At 40.8% G+C, this 20,466-nt stretch overlaps 1 long non-coding RNA gene across 2 annotated transcripts; it reads right to left on the minus strand.

Annotated features, from left to right (window-relative positions):
* Positions 1-2,013: 2,013 nt before the first annotated feature.
* On the minus strand, positions 2,014-19,360 carry LOC121181501. 2 transcript variants are annotated; one of them, XR_005894040.1, is made up of 3 exons: positions 18,894-19,360; positions 11,215-11,306; positions 2,014-3,984 (listed from the first exon to the last, which is right to left on the minus strand). It is a non-coding gene; the product is annotated as an uncharacterized LOC121181501 (long non-coding RNA). The 2 variants fall into 2 exon arrangements; XR_005894039.1 differs by having other exon boundaries at positions 2,014-4,017.
* Positions 19,361-20,466: the final 1,106 nt, after the last annotated feature.

The raw sequence follows: 20,466 nt of genomic DNA on the forward strand, positions 1-20,466 counted from the left end.
AAACTGATTAGATTACTGACAGAAACTTAATTTCTTTAAAGCAATACTGCCAAAAAGGAATCAACTCCAGATTCTCAAATGTAAGAATTTTCCCCATTTTTATAGTAATTATAGTAACTTGAATGTGTTTTGACTGTGCACTGTTGGTTGAACCAAACAACATTTGAGGACATCACAAGGCTTTTCAGGGAATTGTGATGGGCATTTTTCACTGTTCTTCAACCATTCTGTTAACAGATTAATAATGACAACAATCATTAGGTGCAACCCTAAGACTGTACAGGAAATAACAAAATTACAGTGTAAAGAAACAGAATGGTTGTATTAAGCAAACAAGTTACAGACACACTGTATAGGCAGAATATCGACTGAGCATCCACTAGGGGGCGATTTAGATATGTCTATAACAGAGTGGCCTGTGTAACTGCTTGAAGTTGTTCTGGAGATTAAATATATTAAAATAGATTGTTTCTTTGAGTAGAAAATCTAAATATGAATATGGAATATGCACCATTGCTATAGAAACAAGGTATTTCATTTCCTTGCCCTATATTTCAAATATATATAGAGCACATAATAGCACATTCTATAATCACCGTGGCACAGATTAATGTTGCTGAATCTATTTTGATGCAGGCTTAGTGTTTCTTCATTTCAGTGAATGCACTCTGCTCAGTGGTTTATTTGAGGGGCCTGCCCACACTGAGCCTTCAATCCTATCCACTTACATTCGATCAATAATACTATTCCATTTATACAGCTATGACATCATATGAAGGCTTAGAAAAGCACTGCTGTGAGTGTTATTCTTTTCAAATTCCTGGCAAGTTTGGATAAAACAACAGTATATTATTGAATTCTGACTCATATGTTTCAGACTGAGTCTCAAAAGCTTTTCATTAGTTGCTTATTGCATGGGAAAAGAATATCCCAGGGTGGGTGTCAAAGCTTTTTGCAATGTTTTTTTTTTTTTTTTGTGAAGCAATGAGGCAGGGGCTGAAGGATGGAGGATGGCCTTTAGAGATGCACACAGATCCATTATCTCATCAGACTTAGTATTCAGCTCACTTTGCTCTATCACCAAGGCCAAGGCTCAAATCAATTCAATATGGTGGCTGGCAGTGGACGGCTACACAGTGGGTGCAGCCCACATGCAAATACTCCCAACACTGGTCTAAACACATGGGACACAGTGCAGTGGTTGATTTTTTTTTTCCCACGCTTCAATGTTACAGCTCTGTGCTGTGCTACTCCAGTGATGCACTGTCACATAATCCCTCTCACTGTGTCAGAAACATTTGGTGAACATGTAACTAGTTCAGCACGTCAGGTATGACTGATGTGTGTGAAACCATGACATGCAAAGTGAAATATAAAGTATGTGCAAACTGAGGCAGTGTAAGTATGTACAGTACAGTAATGGGTGTGCACATGCATGTATATAGTAAAATGCATGTTACTAAAAGTTGATCACTGTGTATGTGACTGAAGAGTGAAGATACAGGGGTGAGCGAGGGCTCTCACTGTGAATGACAACCCCCAAGTCTGACCTTGATATGAGATACAGGGCTGCAGTCTCAGACAGTGAGGCACGTCTGATGCCCAAGTTGGCCTGGTACTGGCTGGCACTCACCTCGTCAACTATCTGTGTGTGTGTGCGCGTGTGTGTGTGAGAGTATGTGTATTTATGTGTGCTGTTGGCTAGAGAGATAGAGTACTGTAACCATCATCTGTTGCCATATGAATCATGCTGTAGCTCAGGAGGTGAGATTGTGCCATGGCTCTTCTTTCCATCTGCTCTGCTCTGGGCCTTAATGACATGTCTGGGCTGCTGGCTGATCCCAGGACTGGATGGAGGCAGTCGAGTCAGGCTTATATTTCTCAGGCAGGATATTTCTGATGTTTTCTCAACCAACAAACAATGATAAAAAAAAAAATGTTTGGTTATGTTCAGCTAAATGGCTTCCAAAGCAGGACCATTTAGCTCCAATGCAGTTGATCAACTGCAAATAGTCTCAAAGTTTGAAACATTTAAATTGAAACTTTTTGGATATAAGAACAAAACAGCAAAGACAAACTGATTCATTATCTATTTTTTATTGTTATTATTGTTTGAAGCAGAAAATCTAAATCAAACACACATTCCACGACAAAAAGACTTTACCTGCTGGTCCTGTCTGCTGCTTCAATGACTGGCTGGAGCTGTGGTCCAGATAAGAGATGACTTGATGACTCATGGCCTGAACAGTTGACCTGGTTCGCTTTACTGATCCTGGAAATTTTTTGATGCTATGCACATGAACCCCCCTCCCTTCTTGTCAGTATGGTGAAGTATTGCTGCCCTTCAGGGAAGGCAGTAGGTTGTATAGTTATCTCCTGATTGGGCAAAATCACTACCCTGAAACCACACAACCTACTACCTCACCCCGTACGAACATCAGAAAGATCCTACAGGTTGGCAAGCTTTGGTGTAGCTTGTATTTGATAGCATTTTGGTAGAGTGACATATAAACACTACATTTTACTATAGTAAACAAATATGTCCTCATATATTTTAACAGTAAAAACACTTCATATCAAAAGCATCTTACATTGACTGACTCATTGAGTTGAGTTTTAATTTCTAAAACACTAAGAAAACAACGGAAGCAATCAGGATCAGTTAGTTTAGGGAAAAGAGCCACATAGTTGTGACCAAAATCCTAAAAAGCTATGATGCACAAACAGGAGAAAAAACTGCAAAAAAGTTAAAAACAAGAGTGAAGGAAAAGGGGTGACAGATGAGAACAGGTTTATAAATTCAGTTTTTAATGAGATATGAATGGTTGATTGTTGTTGTTTGGCACAAACAGAACCAGCATGACATAACAACACTTATGATAATTTTTTTTTTATTGACCATAAACTTTCAAACTTTCAAAGTACAATCATGAAAATTATAACATGGGAATCTACCTAAGGTAACTACAATCCTCAGTAACCTACCACTGTCAAATGCCTGACTTATGTTCTTAGCTGTCGGTGCGTAAACATGCACATTCCAGTGTTGATCCAGATCCGAAAGCTCCAACAAAGGCATCTGAAGACATTACAGCCACTTCAGGAAAGACAGTAAGTTGTATAGTTATCTGACAGGAAGGGTATGACCCTAAAACTATACAACCTACTACCTCACCCCAAAGGACAGTCTTGAAAAACAAAGTCCTTTCAGGTCCCCATTCATGCAGGTAATCCGCTTTGACACACCTCACTGAATACAAAACAGCAGTTATGATTCACAGAAACACAAATACACATGCCACTCTCCTCTGGGACACCTCACCCGTGTGTCTGGGGTCTGTGTGTTCAGAACACAATGTGACGATTGGGTCATCCGGTTCATGGCTCAAACTGAAGGGGAATTCAAATGATCCAACAAGGTGCATATGTGCCAAACAAATTGCATAGCCAAGATATTTCCATATTCAAATGCAACTAGTATATAACTTAAAGGGTACTGTGACATCCATAATGAGGATTTTATCAAAAGTAGGTGAACCTCAGCACTATTAAAATGCAATATTCCATTCATCAAATGTCATGTTTAAAAAACCCAGACCATAGTTGAGGGTTGTGACCTCACAAGAGGTCTAGTAATGCTTCTCTAAAGCTAAGCATTACTGTTCACAACATACAATAAACTGTAAAAAAAGAAAACTGGTTCTGTAACAGTCTGTGCTGCCTCCACCATGTTTCTACTTTTTTTCTTAGTACTGTTTTCTGTGCTTCAGAGAGGAGAGTGTTAACATTAGTGACCAGTGTTGAGAGTGGGCGAGCGCAAGCTAGCTCATATCCTGGCCCACATGTGCGGAGCAGAGGGCCGCAGCTGCTGCTGCCTCTGTTAATGTTTCTCACCTGCTCTGTAACACGCAGCGAAGCGGGGAACACTGGCCTGTCGCCCCCTCCCTCCATCACGGTTTCAGCAGCACGTCAGGTAGCCTCCATCTGAAAGTCCCCAAGAGGGAAAATCTGTTACTTCTGCAACAAAGGAAATGGAGAAATACTTCAACACTATGACTTTTAGATTTGACTTCTGTGAGATCAATTGCAAACACTCCAGTGGCTGACAGTCTGTTTGCTTGTAATTTGAGTATGTGGTTATGTGTATCTACAGTGTGCTTGTATGAAATTGTATATGGCTCATTCCGGTGTGTTCTGTGAGAAAACTACACCGTCCTGCAAGTTTGACTGTCACAAGATGCAGAAACAGAACAGTCAGTCACATCAGGGTAATCTTTGTCAGCATGTACCTCTTCAATTCTATGTTATTCACACATAGAATAACATAGAATAATGTTATTCTATGTGTGAAGGCACAAATACAGCACAGCACAATACAACATGGTATGTCTTGAGCTGAGGGGCCCCATTGTGTCTGCTCAGTGGTGAGTCTGAGGCTCTCTGCATTATTCAACACTGCCTTACTTACACCATAGCACTGGGTGAGTGGATGCTAAGTATGCACAAACACACACCCTTACAGGGTAACAGACACACACAAGGAGCACACAGACAATTTGCAGACAGAGACAAGCTGACAGAAGGAAGGATACAGTATGGCAACCTGCAGTATGCACACACACTTACAGTATGTATACACATGCATATGGTAATGACAGAAAGAAATGAACAGGCAGAGCCACAGAGAGAGGACTGCACAGGGACTAAATTTACTTAGAATAGAACATATTTCAAGCTAATTTTATTAAATTGAAAAACAAAAATAATTTACTGTTTTCATTTTGAAGCTGAAAAGGACTAAAAGCATTAGATTACTGCTTTGAAGGAAACCTTAACTTTAAATGAAGTTGCACATTAGAGAAATCTTTCATCATATGCAAGTCAAGCAATTCTTAAGATTTTATGTTTTGATATTAAGTACATGAAGGAGACTGTTTGCACTGTGTAGAGCATATCAGCATTCATGTCACAGTCTATTCTCATTGTGCAGCCCTGCAAAAAGCTCAACGGTGTGAGCCCAGACTTCATAAGGTAAGGTCAAGGCACACTGTCCTCTCAGTCTGCTGACTGGACATACTTCAATCTAATATAGTAGATGGCTCTGGGGTCCTGACCAACAGAGGGCATGTCCAGGAAAGCTGTTGCTTTCAAGTGAAGCCAGTTGCTATCATCCAGTGACAGGGAAATATTCACACTCGCACCCACACACAAGTAGTGCAGAGGACCAATATGCAAGCACGTATGCACGCACACACACACACAGGCATGTACCCTTGTGCACACTTGTTTAGAGTTCTTCACACAGTTATGCAATACAATCTAAAAACACCTCCTTTACTAAGAGCTTGTCCACCTGAAAATTCAGCCATCTTAAAAGTGTGCAAACTCAGCAAGCACTCCTTCACTTGAAAGAACAGTGTCTGTAACTGATATGCTGCTTTTTCCTTCCACCCCCATTTGCTGTTTACAGGTGCTGGGGTGCGAAGTCCTGCTTACTACACTTCATCGTCTAATAATGTCACACAAACATACCCACACCATGGGGCATGCACACACACACAGACACACACACACACACACACACACACACACACACACACACATACAAGGACACAGTTTCAAATGCACACACATTCACATGCAAACATGGAAAAGTATCCTTTGGAGGGAATAAGGCAAAACATGATATTCATTTACCTCATCACATTTTCACACAAGTGTTCAAAGCAAAGGCATGCACTGCTTAAAAAGCCACTTTAATTCAATCACACTTCAGTCTAAGTGCTACAGTGCCTATCAATCAATACTGAAGCTGAGTTTTACTGCAGTGATAGTCAGATTGAGTAGAGTGCTGTAACCTTGTAACCTGATCTTTGGGGTTCTGGTGGTCTGTGGTCAGTCAGTGCGGCGGGTTATTCGGAAAAAGAAGCTGGACGTTTACACAATATGTATTCCCTCATTCCCAATGCATTATTTTCTATATATATTTCTGCTCATTCTCCAAAAACATTACAGTTAAATCATTTGTGAAGTGTATGTGATTCTACCGATCCAGGTTGTATATTCCTACGTTTTAGGGTTTTCTGTAGGACCCATAAGTACGGCTTCATATCAAACCTCAATACCTTTTAGTTAGACAGAAATGTGTCAATAGCACAAAGTATTGCAAAATTCCAACTGTAGAAAGTTGGCATCAAGTTCTTACGTAGATTCATGGTCTTGTTTACATAGTCTATAATCAGACATTAGATTTATGTCCTAATTTTGCCAAGTTTAGAAGATTTTATTGAGGACATTGTTAAGCTACTCGTAGTTTGCGTTTTAGGGGTTTTGAAGAAACACATTTATATTCCTCAAAGTAAGGTATGTGCACCAAAAAGCAGGTTTTGTACTGGCACTAATATGGAAAAAAATATCAAATGATTTCCACTGTCGGCTTGCTGCAGCTCACTTGAGAAGTTTCAAGAAAAGAAACTCTTCTTCAGATTTACCCTTCTCCTTAGCCTAGCTTATGTGGATGCCTTTAGGCTCCACAAGATTATATGAGTGCTTATGGTTCAGTTTTGCAAGTATCCACAGTATATGTGCTCATCAGTCCTTGTGTTTATACATATGTGGCTTCCATTATCTCAGGGATGTGGTATAGTTATAGGTATATGCACATATTTGTGTGCATGTACTTCTCCTTTGTCCATCTACATGTGAGCCCTGCTACAAGTAAAGTGGTGGTGTCTGGGCGCAGACAGGAGGAATCCAGATAGACATGGTGGAGCATTTATAAAGGGAAGCATGGCTTCTGTGCCCCCTCACAGCCCCCTCAGGGTAGCACAGCAGGCATGACCCATCTATTTATACGAGGGCCAGGGGGAGGCAGCGGGAGGAGGAGGAGGACAGGAGCGGGGGAAGAGGAGAGGCTGCATGGGCAGGTCCTGTTACACATGCCAGGGGGGATGGCTGGGGCAAGCCACAGGGGGATTCTGCTCAAAGTCAGACAGGCTGACCTCTCCGTCACCTCCGCATGAGGCAGATATTGAGCTTGCAAACCTTGTGTGAGTGTGTCTTAGGAGAGTGAAAGAAGAGAGAATTTATGGCTGCATATGAAGGTGTTTGAATTTATGTGCGTGTGGAGCTACGTGTACACATTAATACATGTGCACATGTATGCACTTGTGGTGTTTGTGAGCGCAGATCAACATGTGTATACATGTGTGACAGAGTGTGCATGTACTCACGCCTATGTGCATAATATGTGTGTCTGCCTGTCAGGCAGTGAGATGAACCGGACCCAGTGACCCCCCCCCACCCCTCCCCAGTAGAGCCATAAACATGCCAGGTGAAGAGGGCTGGATTAAGCAGAGTTAGCTGATCCCAGTGCGCCCCCCCGGCCCCATCCTTAGAGGTAAAAAACGACCCCAATCATTGTAATGACAGGGCACGCAGCAGGGGTCGCCCAGGCCACTCAGTCCAACCTTGCCAGCTGCTTCTCATCTCTCACACACAGTATACAGTCACATGTACATAGAGAAACATACACACTCTTGCATGTGCATGTGTGTGCACACAGACACTGTAAGGCTGCAGGATGCACAGCAGGGAACAGGCCTGTTGAAAGGTCTACATGGAAATGACTTGTTTATGCAGGGTTTGCAGGTGTCTATTACAATTGCAGTAAATATCAGGATACCTAAAACATGATGCCTTTTAAGTTTCCATCATTAGACATATTAGTGCTCATGGTTCTCAAGCCTACATTAGATAGAAAAGACAAAAAATACAGTTGCTTTATACTACATTAATATCTAAAAGCTTAAACTGGTGATTAAACCAATGACACTACATTAATCATGAGCAGTTTAAAATTTGATTTTTTTTCTCTGCTTAATGGTATAAGTGCAAAATAGTACTTTGAGGACTTTACCTTACCGATTACGTTTTTATTCTTTGCACAGACTTGAAGGGTTTTCCACGGGCAAAAAAACAAAACAAAAAAACAAAATCAAATCTGTGTCTTGATCAAGTTTACACTGTGGAACCAGCATATAGCCCATGGCTTCTACTTTAGGGTTATAAGATTAATGGCCTTGTACAAGGTTGTGAAATTCAAGGACACATACTAAAATCAAAATTCATGTACCAAAAGATTTTTGACTACAAATTTCAAAGTCTCCACAAAGCCCATTATAAGATGTTTCCCTCTAAAAAGTCTGACAAATTTCTGCTTTTTTTGACACTATTTCACTATACATTTCATAGAAATACATCCAATTTGATTTTTTATCCTCATTTAAAGATTCACAGGCTTAGTCTTTGTTCCACCATGCTAATTGGAGCCGGTGAAACGTGCACTGCCATGTGGCTGCTGGTGACCTGTAGGGCCCCTGTCTATTAGGGGAAGTCTATAGTCCTGACACGTCTGCATGCCCAGCTCTGCTCTGGCCTGCCTGCAGGGCCCCTTTCAGCTTGGGCAGTGCCCCATCGAGCTGCATCTGTCGCCAGCTATATTTAGAGGGTGGGACAAATACCTTTCTCCCTGGATATGAACTTCAGCTGACAGACAGAGGGCCAGAGTAGGCAGACAGGGATCTGTACAGTTTGTAACCTTGAAGAGCTTGTTCCCCCCAGGCTACAGCTGGCTGAAGTCAGCCTCACTACAGTGGTTAGCAGTTCCAGCTGAAAGCTAAGGCTGTAAATACAGCACAGTTCACCACAGTTAGCACTGAAAAGCTTGGTTTGGCAGCAGTTACTAGCACCAGTGCCTATAGTTCCATGACTACTGCCAACATAAAGCAATGGACACTGATAAAGAAACTGAACACTTTTCCCTCTGTGACCGATAGAAGAATGATGAATACATTTCTGTAGATTTGAATCACCTTCAAATAGTCCTACATGCCTGCCTATAAGCATTTGTGTGTGTGGCAGTGCCAGCGAGGCAGCCAGTGTGTGATATATGACCATGTTGCATGGCCATCTGCTCTATATAACCATAAACAAACACAGGCAGGCCAGCTTCACAGTATCATTTCCAAGAGGTCTAGGCCGGGTAAATGTATTCATGCTTTGGTCTCTGGGTAGATGTTGTAGAGATATGCCCTAGAAACAGGCCACGGTCATGCAATAGCATTCATAATTCATTCCACAAACACAATATGGAGGCCACTCTGTCCCATATGCAAACACATGGCCAGATTAAGGAGTGCGGAGCCAAAGTGGACAGAGTGCATTCTGAACTGTAAGCAAAGCCATTGACTGCCTGTCTGTCTCAATGAGAGCTTGTCTGTGACAGGCCTAAATAGGCCAGGTTTTACTGCTAGAGGGACCTCTGCTATATTTTGCACCTAGAGTCTAAATCAGTTACATGCCAGCAAAGATACACACTGATACAGTAATGGAGTTTTTACAACATCACTTCAGGCCATAAACAGATATAGTGTCCAGATAAACACCTGTGCTGTTTTTCTGTGTAAGCTGTCAATATATTTTGCCCCATTGACAACAAGGTAAATCTATATGCATATTTGTAATACACATGTATATTGATGTCTTCTACAGTTCTTACGCAGAATTGTTTTAAGTGGTTGGCACACTGGTCAGTTTAACTGCTAAGTTGGAAAAAAAAATAAAGGCGCAAAATTCTGGCGCTACCATGAGCTTGTTGAGTGACATTAAACAAGTGAAATTACTTCAAAGCAAGAAAATGAACAACTCTTTCTAAAGATAATAAACTGTTTTTAACATTTAGGGGCTACTTTCATTCACTGTGAATGTGGTGGGAAATGGAAGAAAATCACCATGCAACAGATGAATATTTGTTAGCAGTAAGTAAGTGATTTCATTTTGATGGAACTGTAGGTCAAATGACAGAAACCACAAATGAGGAAAACAACTCCTGAAACATCAGTCCTCTTTCCACTAATTTTCAATTATTGCTCACTGTAGCATATGCTAAAACGCTGGATGTTTTTGTGTGACTTTGTCAAGTAAGTTTAGTAATGGACTGATCAAGAGTAAAGCAGCAGCAGACAACTACTGAAAGCTTGATATAGTACCAGTGGTCTTAGGGTCAGATGAGAGGAGGATTTTAATAACATCTGCACATGTAATCATATGCCTGGCGCATTCAGAATTCCAGAGCCAAGGGCAGCTTGCTACTGCTGCTGGAGGTTGGACGGTGGGGCCTGGGGTTACTAAGTGCATGTGATACAGGCACAGCAGGGTTCGAAGCTACAGCTAACAGTGTGCTGTGGTTGGGGTGGAGACAGGTACATAAGCAGAGATTAAAGCTTTACCCATGTACTCTGGCTCTAGAGTACTATATAGGCAGGCAGGTTGTGTTACTATGGGGGCCAGTCTGTTGGGGAGAGGGAGGACTGATGGAGGGTGGAGGGTGGAAGGGGGTCATGCAGCTGTGGGCCCTGCCAGCACATTTGCCCCACTGGAAAAGAACCGTTTATGGCATCCACCCAAGGTCAGCTCTTTGAGAAGAGGAGCTGGGAAGGGTCCAGTGGGGAGGCTGATAGTATGCAGTCAGTTGGCAACAATTAAAAACCACTCCATAAGAAAAAGACATATATTCTATCATTGTGCACCGGAACAACTCTTTTCTCCGATTCTCACAACTCCTTTCTGTTTATTTTAATTTGCTCCTTAACCCAGCATCCAGTTGCACCCACCTTTTCTCCCCCACTTTACGCTGTCCTTCTCATACAGCTACCTGACTACTTTGGCAGCGATACACAAAATGGCGGCGGGGAGCTGAGAGCTGGAAGGCAGAGAGTGGAAGCCATTTTCTAACAGATCCTGGCCCCGGCTGAGAGAGAGTCAAGACTTCCTATGCCTAGTGGACAATTAAGATTACACCCCGTGTATTTTCTGTACTTCTGCACTAAAGATTATGTCTGTTTTTGTTTTTTTTGTTTTGTTTTTTAAATCTAGTGCACTAACAAGCCATTGGGACCACTTGGCCTTTCAAAGGCACAATATCCAGCCATTATGATTTAATCTAATGCAGGCTCAAATTATAATAAGTCTCAGAAAGAGAATGAAAATAGATGTAGACAGAGCAGTTACATGCCATGCATGTAACAAATGAAACTTATGCAGCATCTAATTACAGACTTCATCTCATTAAATGAAATGCAAGACAACACAAAGGCATTACAATACATCATTAAATAACAACATATTAAATTTACAATACATTATGGTACTTACTGCTGCTGCGATCGCCAGTCTGTCTGTCCGTGATTTCACTTGTTGACCAAATTGTTTGTGCCTGTGGCTGAAGTCAAAACCCCACTCACTGCCTACAAGACGGAAAGAGAGATGGAGAGAGAAAAACAGAGTGAGAATTGTAGAGTCGAAGGGAGAGACAACTTACAGTGATAGAAACACAGAGGAAGAGAAAACAACAGAGACAAGCAGAAACACAGAGAGTGATCAGTTGGAGAGCCAGCAGCAGCAGCAGAGGGCTGTAGGGTCTCCTCTCTGTAGCCTGTTTACTAATAAGCTCGCCCCACGGTCTTGCCTGGCCAAGGAAACTCATTAGTGGAACATGTAACACACCGCACCCTCTCTGCTGGCCTGTACAGCGGCCAACTCTCACTGCCGCATGCTCACCCAACACCAACACACAAGCTCCGCCGTGGTCTTGGCCTTGCCCAGTAGCACCCACTCGCTGCATACGTGCACACATTTTGGCATGCTGTATTACTGAAAGCCTACAGTGTCATGTGCGTGGGTGAAGTGGCGCATATGCGTGTACTTGTGAGCATAATAAGTGATTTTCTGCACATGCGGCACAGTATGTTCATGTTCACACATGAGAGCATGTACAGACTGCGTAGCATTAATGTATGAGGCAGGTTTTTAACATGTGCCCATGTCGTCAATACGTAGGTGTGTGATGTCGGGACCATTGTGAGGAGGTGAAATAGGACAAAGGACAACAGAGGTAGTTGGTCACCATTAGTCAAATCTCAGATTGTGGAAAAATAAAGAGGGTGAAAGAGATAAAGAGAGATGTGAGTGTTGTCCTCTAGCAGACCGAGGAGGACACTGCCAATTAAAGGCCTCCACTCAGCACGGCGGCGGCTGCTGAAGGGTGATAATTCTGTACAAGGACGCTAATTGCAGCGCGGGACACAGCATTGTCGGGGAAGGGTCTTTTATATATTGTTTCTAATGTTTGTAATTACAGTGCAGTGCCTTGGACAGCCGCCAGCACATGTTTATGGGCTCATGAGTAACCTAACTCCTCCAGCCGGTGGAGGGAGATTCATGTCAGAGCTGTGCACTCACTGCACTCAGTGTGTGTGAGTGTTGTTTATGTGTACATGCATGTTGATGACTCATAAAGCCTGGGCGAGTATGTGCAGAAGGGATGGTCTACAGTATATTAGTATACGCGACATAGAAGATTGCAAGTATTGTACGAAAACACTAAAAACAGTGTATATATATATATATATATATATATATATATATATATATATATATATATATATATATATATATATATATATATATATATATATATATATATATATAGACACACACACACACACACTTATATGTTTTTTAAGCCAATCTGCATTGGGAAATCTTTACTGTCTTTAATAATAAAACTGTTAGGTAGGAAGACTTGTGTAGCTTTTGACAAATCCTGAAATTTCTGGTCACTCTTCCTCTACAAAGCAGCATAAGCAAGGAAACCCGAATATATAAACATTACTGGAGTGCTGAATTACACAGTAGATATCAGTACTACAGTGGTGGAAAACTGCATTCAAATCAGTAAAAGAAAATGTGGGTTATGACATATCAAAGCAGAGAGTATATTCAATATTCATTTTTCTGTACCGAAATGAATAGCTCAAAGACAGCTCAGGCCAGTGCATTTATTTTATTACTACATGGAGCCAACATAATTCAACTCAGGGATGATGAACAGTAAGAAAGTGATGAAGTGGAGGTGAGGTGAGGGAACGGATTTACAGTATTTTGATAGTTGGAGAGTTGCAGGCGAGGCCTTTCAACACTTCCAACCTTACCTCCAAGTGGAACAATTTTGCTGATTCTGCAGTTTTTCTCTGACTAAATTGCCTTGGCGACAGCAGAGGCCAAAAGCTGAAGAAATATATGAGCGTTGGAAAAGAAAAGTTGAGTGGGCGCAGCTCAGTGTTATCTGGAATATCGCTTTGCCTGGCAGGTACATAAAACAAGTATCTGTCCTGATGATGTGTGCTGAGAGACACTCACACGTGATGCTGCCGACCACAGACTAAAGACGCTCTAAAACACATAATGACACATTGAACATTGAGTGGTCAGAGGCAAAGAAAACAGTTAGTTTAATTTAATGATTCTAAATATTAATTTGGTTGGATGAAAGAAATCTGCCTGTCAAATGTCTAACATATTCCCTCGAGAAAACTGCTTAAATGTTCAGTTTTCAACTGTAAGACTTGGACTCTACAGCAAGCGTATAAGAAAATGGCCCTTGGGTAAATAAACTTGAGAAAAAAAAACACCTTGACCTCAGCCAATGGACCTATGATGTAAAGCAACCATGTGAACATCTAGAGGAAAAGAGGGGGAAGTACAGGGGAGGAAAATCTACATCATCTGTCACCCCCAAAACTCTCCCCCAGTCCAATATTATGTCATTATGACTACGCTCACTGCCTCTGTGGAGTTGCTGCGGTTTTGTGGATAAATTACATGTGACACTCCCAGCTGACATCCTGATTAACACAGGGAGAATAAAATGGCCCCCGATCCTCAGTAGTGAGTGGGGTAATGCACTAATGGCTTCCATGTATGGCGAAAGAAACGAGGAAAAGCAGGTTTAGAGACTCTGGTGTGCATTTACAAATGTGCGATATGCGTGTAAGTACATCAACATATGTGTCTGTAATTACTGAGCCTTGAAAGTTTTGCTTTTGTGCAATTATTTTGGCACTTGCACGAACAACATCAACTCCAAAACTGTATGTATACGTGTGTGCATTCTTATTGGGGTCACGGCCTCTTTGTTCAGGCTCCCTCTTCTTCCTACTGCACTGTATTGCTGATCCTGTATGAGTGCTGCATAGCCTGTAGTGGCCACTGTAGATCCACTCTAGCTGCTACCCCACATTCACAGTACAGGAGGGCAACAGGGAGCCTGGCCAGCTTCTACCACAGAGAGCCGATCGGACTAGACTGTTGTGTACCTCGAGGAGATTTGAAGTTTTTCTACTGACTGACAACCGCTGAATAAAACCCTGAGGCAGATGTCACATAGACTGACAGAAGTACTGTAAAATGTAACCAATTGTCTCACAGGTTTTTCAGAATGCAATGTGACCTTTGGATGTTTTAAGCTGCTGAAGTGAGATTTCAGTTCAGCTCCATTTCTACAAGCAGTGACCTGCTTATGCAAACCTGCTGCATAGTGTTGAGTTACTTAGCACCCCTGCTTATAGTCTGTCAGTGTGAATACTGGACCTAAGTCTAAGGTGGAACTGGAAAATTGTCATATTGATACCGCATATAAATATATTTTCAGCCTACATAACGTCAGATTTTATTTTCCTAAGACTTTCATTTTACAAATGATGTACTGAATATCCACTTATTTGAACTTGAAACATGAACACTTGGAAAACGTGGGTGCTTCTGCTACGGCAAGAGAATTCCACTTTAAAATATACATTTCTAGTCTTGTAGTTCATGTAGCCATTACATTGTCTTGTGATCAGAAAAAGTACATTACTTTGACATGATTTGATCTTGATCTTGATCTTTCAACATAAATTAATTAATTTAAAAAATCTGGCCTAAAAACACCATATTGTTATCAATGGATACATACTGCATCACTGTCCATTAATTAAATATACAGAAAAGACATCAAAATCCTCTTACTGATTAAATGCATTTTTAGCACAGGCAGTACTGTATGTCAATCAAATCCCTAACCCTGACAGTCCTCCAGAGAGCTTACACATACAATATAACTTTCATTATGCCGGGTTTTTCAGTTTTACTGTACTTAAAACAGCACACTGAAACCATTTTAGCGGGAGAAATAAAAGAGGTTTCATTATTGTGGCAGAAAAATATATTTACAGTGAGAGCTCACTTGGCCCCCATTCACCACTGCAATCTGGATTTCATATTAGCCAGGAGGAAATTGGATGGAATTCACAACATCACAGCAAGCTCATAAATGAAACAAAATCACATAATCTTAAATACCAATTTATCCACTTAACAAATGAAGCAGTGTATTGGTGGCTTATTGCTGTTTTGTACTGGTGAATGACTCATTTTCACTGTGTGTTGCACTAGTGAGAATACACTGAGCACTGGCACATGACCTAAACCACATACTCAACACTTGAAAAGTCTCTGGCAGAAATACTCAGATCCAGAGACATACAGAAGTATATACTGCACTGCTGCACACACAACCATTAAAATCTACAACAGGAAACATCTTCATCAAAAAGTTATGTAGAGATCAAAAACCTCTTTCATCTCCAGTTAGATTACACTACTAAATAATAATATTCCACCCCCAGATTGTATTGTTCCCATCTGTTAATTCCATGTGTTAATGTTGTGTGAAATAAGATTTTTAATATTAAATATACTTAACTGAGACATGTGCCAATGCCTCAGGCTGGCAGTTTGTGAAAAGATGTTGCTCTGTTTTCTTATCTACATGGATAAACTTTTTATGCTTGTAATGTTACTGAGAATAACAAATAACGCAATTCCGGTGCAAATGGAATCAAACGAAATTAAATAACCCACATAAATATTGCACTATACTTTTTTCTACACTAGTCTAAAGGCATAACTGGATAAATGTTAGGAAAAACTAAATGCTGAGAATTGTAGTTTGAAACAAATAAATAAATAAATGCACAAAAATGTTTATTGTGTCCCTTCGAAAGTCAAACAGTAATATCTTTGTGGTTTTGCTATCAAAGAAAAAAAAGCAATAACGCAAAGAACTCAGTATTATAAAAAAAAAAAAATCCATAACAAATTACAAAAATCAAAGACGTGACCCAGTAAGCAAGTGGAGGACACACACATGAGCATGTGCATGCATGCATTCATGGTCTTACTATACACACACACACACACACACACACACACACACACACACACACACACTAAGGATGTGTATTCGTGAACTATTACTGTATTCTCTACAATAACAGCAATGTTGTAAAAACGTATATATTTGTTATAACATACACGGTTATTTTGTTTTATGCTTTCTGGTGTATTTTCCTCTACATAGATGTAAGCTTATAGAAAAAAGTACTTTTCTCTGCAAGTGATCCCTCTTTGGAACTCTATGTAAGAACTTCTAAAATTCTTAAATAATTCATTCTTTACAGAAAAAAAACAGGGAGTACATTATTTTACAATATTTATTCTTTTTCTGTCTGTACACTACATAATATGTTAATATGAAACTCAAATACGTCTGAATCAAATACAAATTAAACAAAGCACATTAAAGGTAACACATAAATGAAAAATAATTAATTTATTTTTAAAAGCCTGAATTGCATACAATAATAATTACTTAGAATTATTGTGAACACTGAATAACTATAATTCTACACAGAGTATAATTTATTTCCACAGTGCTCGTTTTTTGCATTTTTCGGTTGATACCCATAAAGGTTTGAGGTGCTGTTACTTGAAATTTTTATAATCTTCACAAAAGCATATAGCACTTAGCCATAACTGGTATATTCTAAGAAAAATGTTGATATAAAGTACAATTTAATTAAAATTCCAGAAATTCACACTCAAGTTCAAGGCCACAGTCAAGTTCAAGTTTGGGAACTTGGTGTTCTAGCTGTGGCCTGCATTTTCCTTTAGCTCTGTTTTTGCAGCATATTCATGAAAGACTGGTACCTTTGTGTATAAAATAAAATAAAATAAATAAAAAAATGAAATACACAGATAAAATCGGGCACTTTTGATTATCATACGGGTTTAACAGGATAAACACTTTTAACACACCACTTCATCAAGCCACACAAGAACACACACTGAAAGGGCAAAAACAGACTAGGATATAAAAAATGTTGTTCCCCGTTGTGAAAAAGTATCAATATCTGACCCCCTGCCCCAAGAAAATTATTCAGTTATACATATGAATATATATATTTGATTGTGTACTTTTGCATGTGTGTGTGTGTGTGTCCCATGACTGGCTTTGCTGTATTTGCTGTGTAGCTGCAGTAAAGCTGAAGTTTGCTTCAGTGCACAGAATGCCTCATTGTGGGCTGTACCAGGCTGTTGGATTGGTCAGGTATACTTTTACAGAGAGAAAATACTGCAAACCCTCACCACCCTGCCATCTGCCTCTCAACATGCAACCTTTCCCTGGACTCCTGCCATCCACTGCCAAAAAGGCCTTAGGGGTGGAGTAGTGTGATACTCTGCCAGCCAAAACCATGTGTCCACTGCTAGTTAAGCAGAGCTTATATTCATATGGATGAACATAATCACCTGTGTATGGAAAAGCTGAACCTGAATCTTGAACCACCTGAAAGCTAATATTAGGTTGGCTCTGCCCTTCACAAAAAGTCCCCTTTCATATAAACCCTGATAAGCAGCCTTACATCAGTGCTCACCTCAGAAAACCAAAGCACAAAACAGGCCAATGATGGAAGATTTCCACGAATCAACTGCTAATATGTCAGGTTTAAAAAAACAGATATTTGAAAACAGTTTTTACTGTGTATCTGGTTTCTCTAACAGGCAATACCTACAAAATAAATGTTATGAATAGACCTGGGGATTGTAAATTGCCATATTAACGCTTCATATGCTTATGCAACCCAAATTTTCCATTCTACTGATAAAGTTAACTACCAAGTACCTGACAAAGAGCTGAATGAGCCAAAGTAAATTATGTTTTATCCGAAGCAACTTATCTAAAGTCATATTCATCATTTTACAGTTGTTTTTGTGGAATCGCTTTATGACTGCTTACAGAGGATTAATTCACATTTGTCCTGCCTTTAAAAATAATGACAAAAGCATTTTGAAAGACTTCGTATACATTTGCCACTAAATATTACTATGCAAAGCGCAAGTCCTACGACATCCCGTGTTCAAAGAAGTACGATATACTTACAAAAAAAATCAGGAAATGATATGATCGACATTAAAAGTAGATGTATAGAGGCAAATACCTTGCAAATGGCAAAGTGATGGACTGTTTTATATTTATTGTCTATTCTGTATTCTTAACTGAAATACCAACTTAGCAAATGCTACCCGCAAAACTTACACTTCAAAGAAATGCAGAGTATTTTCATAGAAATTTAGTTTAAACAAACAAACAAACAAGCTTTTTGGGAACATTAAACTGATCAACATGATCAGTACACCACGTACTTCTGTTCATACAGCACATACTAAGCCCGGACCGCATCACTCATACACATACCCCCACAACCGTGGCCTTCCACTCATTCACTGATTACCACGAAGTAGGATTATCCTGGCAGCAATCAACGTGCTATTAATGACTTTTGTTTTTGCATTACTAAATTACAATTAGATTTTGTGGGAAAGCTGGGAAAAGTTATAGAAAAGCATTCTCCGAGTTAAAAGGATTGATATGTCGCTCTTGTATGTGCTACTGTATACTATGTGTAAACTACATGAGCATGTAGGGTTTTATATTCAGATGTATAAATGTGCACTGAGGTAAAAAGAAACTTTGTGTTAGAACCTCAAGTGCATCAAATGTTTATTTGTACAGGGTGCTTGTTAAACATCGAAAGCCTAAAACGTAAACACACGGATAAACTTCCACCGAAACCATGCAAGCAACATATATTAAAACAGATATTACTCACCAATATTTCAGAGTAAAGATGGCAAACGTCGGCATGCGAAATTCGGCACCTCTTCCCGCTTTGATCCACATCTCTGTCAAGAAGAGGGAGAAAGCCATAAGCTCCCATTTGGTGGTTCTTGCAAGACCCAGTGATATCCCTCAGACTGTCCCCTTCACAGCCGTGCCTCAGCCCTGGCTCCAGCCTGAGCCCCGGCCTCAATCTCAGCTCCATGCTCACTCCTTCTTCCAGCCACAGTCTGAGCCCCAAGCTCAGGGCTGCACGCCCGTCTGCCACCGGCTGGGTCCAGGCCTGGCGAGGCCTGAAACAATAGGAGGCCATGAGGCTGTCTACAAGGCTCCAGCTAAGCCCGTCTTCTAGTTAACAAGTCTTTGAATGAGGAATGTTAGCAAACAGACAAACAGCATGTCTGATGCATGCAAATAGCACAACCAGTCCAGTCACAGCCCTGGCTGGGCACATGAATAATTCAGCAGTCTATATGCTGCTCTCCCACATTACTCCCTCCCTCTTCCCAAATGAAATGCCTTCACTAGAATAAGTGTGGCAAAGTATTCAAACCCCTGCTTTAACAACAGCCTTGGTCACTACATCAATTTTAATACTTCATATAAACATGCAATATTAACGCAAAGTGGCCATGTAGAGACACAACATGCACAGGCTACTTCTGACATTTCGCTGCAACAATCTGAAATTTTGCGAATGCTACATCTTTTTCTCTTATTGCCTTTTAATGTCTTTTGTTTGCAGTTGGCACCTGTCCCAGAAAGAGCTCCGGCTCAGCACACCACTCATTCCCCTGTTAGGAGAGCGAGTCGGTGTGAAAGAGAGAGAACAAGGGTGAGTGAGAGACTCAGAGGCAGAGACAGAGAGAGAGAGGACACGGGAAGGAAATAGAAGGAGACACAGAGACTAAAGGCGAAGGAGGTGCGGTACTTCACACCAGTCGATGGCGCTGATGAAGGCCATTTCTTTAAAACACAGATGTGTACCATGCTCAGATACTGGTCACATTCTCTGCTTGTCACCCATAGTGGTCATCCAGACCACGAGCCCACCACAAGCAGGTTACCCGTTAGAAATGGCGCCCCGGCACTCCAGGTGGAACAAGGCCCATCACATGGCGAAACACCACCTTCACGAATTTCCATCCAAAAAGAAAGAAACCAAATAAATACTACTAGAAACCCATCAGCGGAGAAAAAAAATATGAAGACGAGGAAAATTTTTAGAAAATAAAACACAGGAGAACGGAAGAAAAAGCAGCAAGATCCAAAGTGATGCAAAAATCAATGCGCCAAAAGTGAGAAAAGGCCCCTAAAAAAGCAACTTGTTGCCAGGTTTTGCAGAGCTGCTGTGCAGCTAGTTGGAGGCAGAGGGTTAAAATCCAGCTAGTAGTGAGTGAAAAAAAAGCTCCGTCTATGGAAGGGCGGGCTGTGGGGAGGCCCTGACTGTAGAAATAGCAGCAGACTTTTTCTTTTTTTTCTCTCCCTCGCAGAGCTTAAGTCTCCCCCTTGCGTGTGGCTGGAGCAGAAAGAGGGGAGCAACCGAAACAGAGAGAGAAAAAGAA

The sequence above is a fragment of the Toxotes jaculatrix genome, chromosome 5 (assembly GCF_017976425.1).
Source record: "Toxotes jaculatrix isolate fToxJac2 chromosome 5, fToxJac2.pri, whole genome shotgun sequence".
NCBI classification, from domain to species: Eukaryota; Metazoa; Chordata; class Actinopteri; family Toxotidae; genus Toxotes; species Toxotes jaculatrix.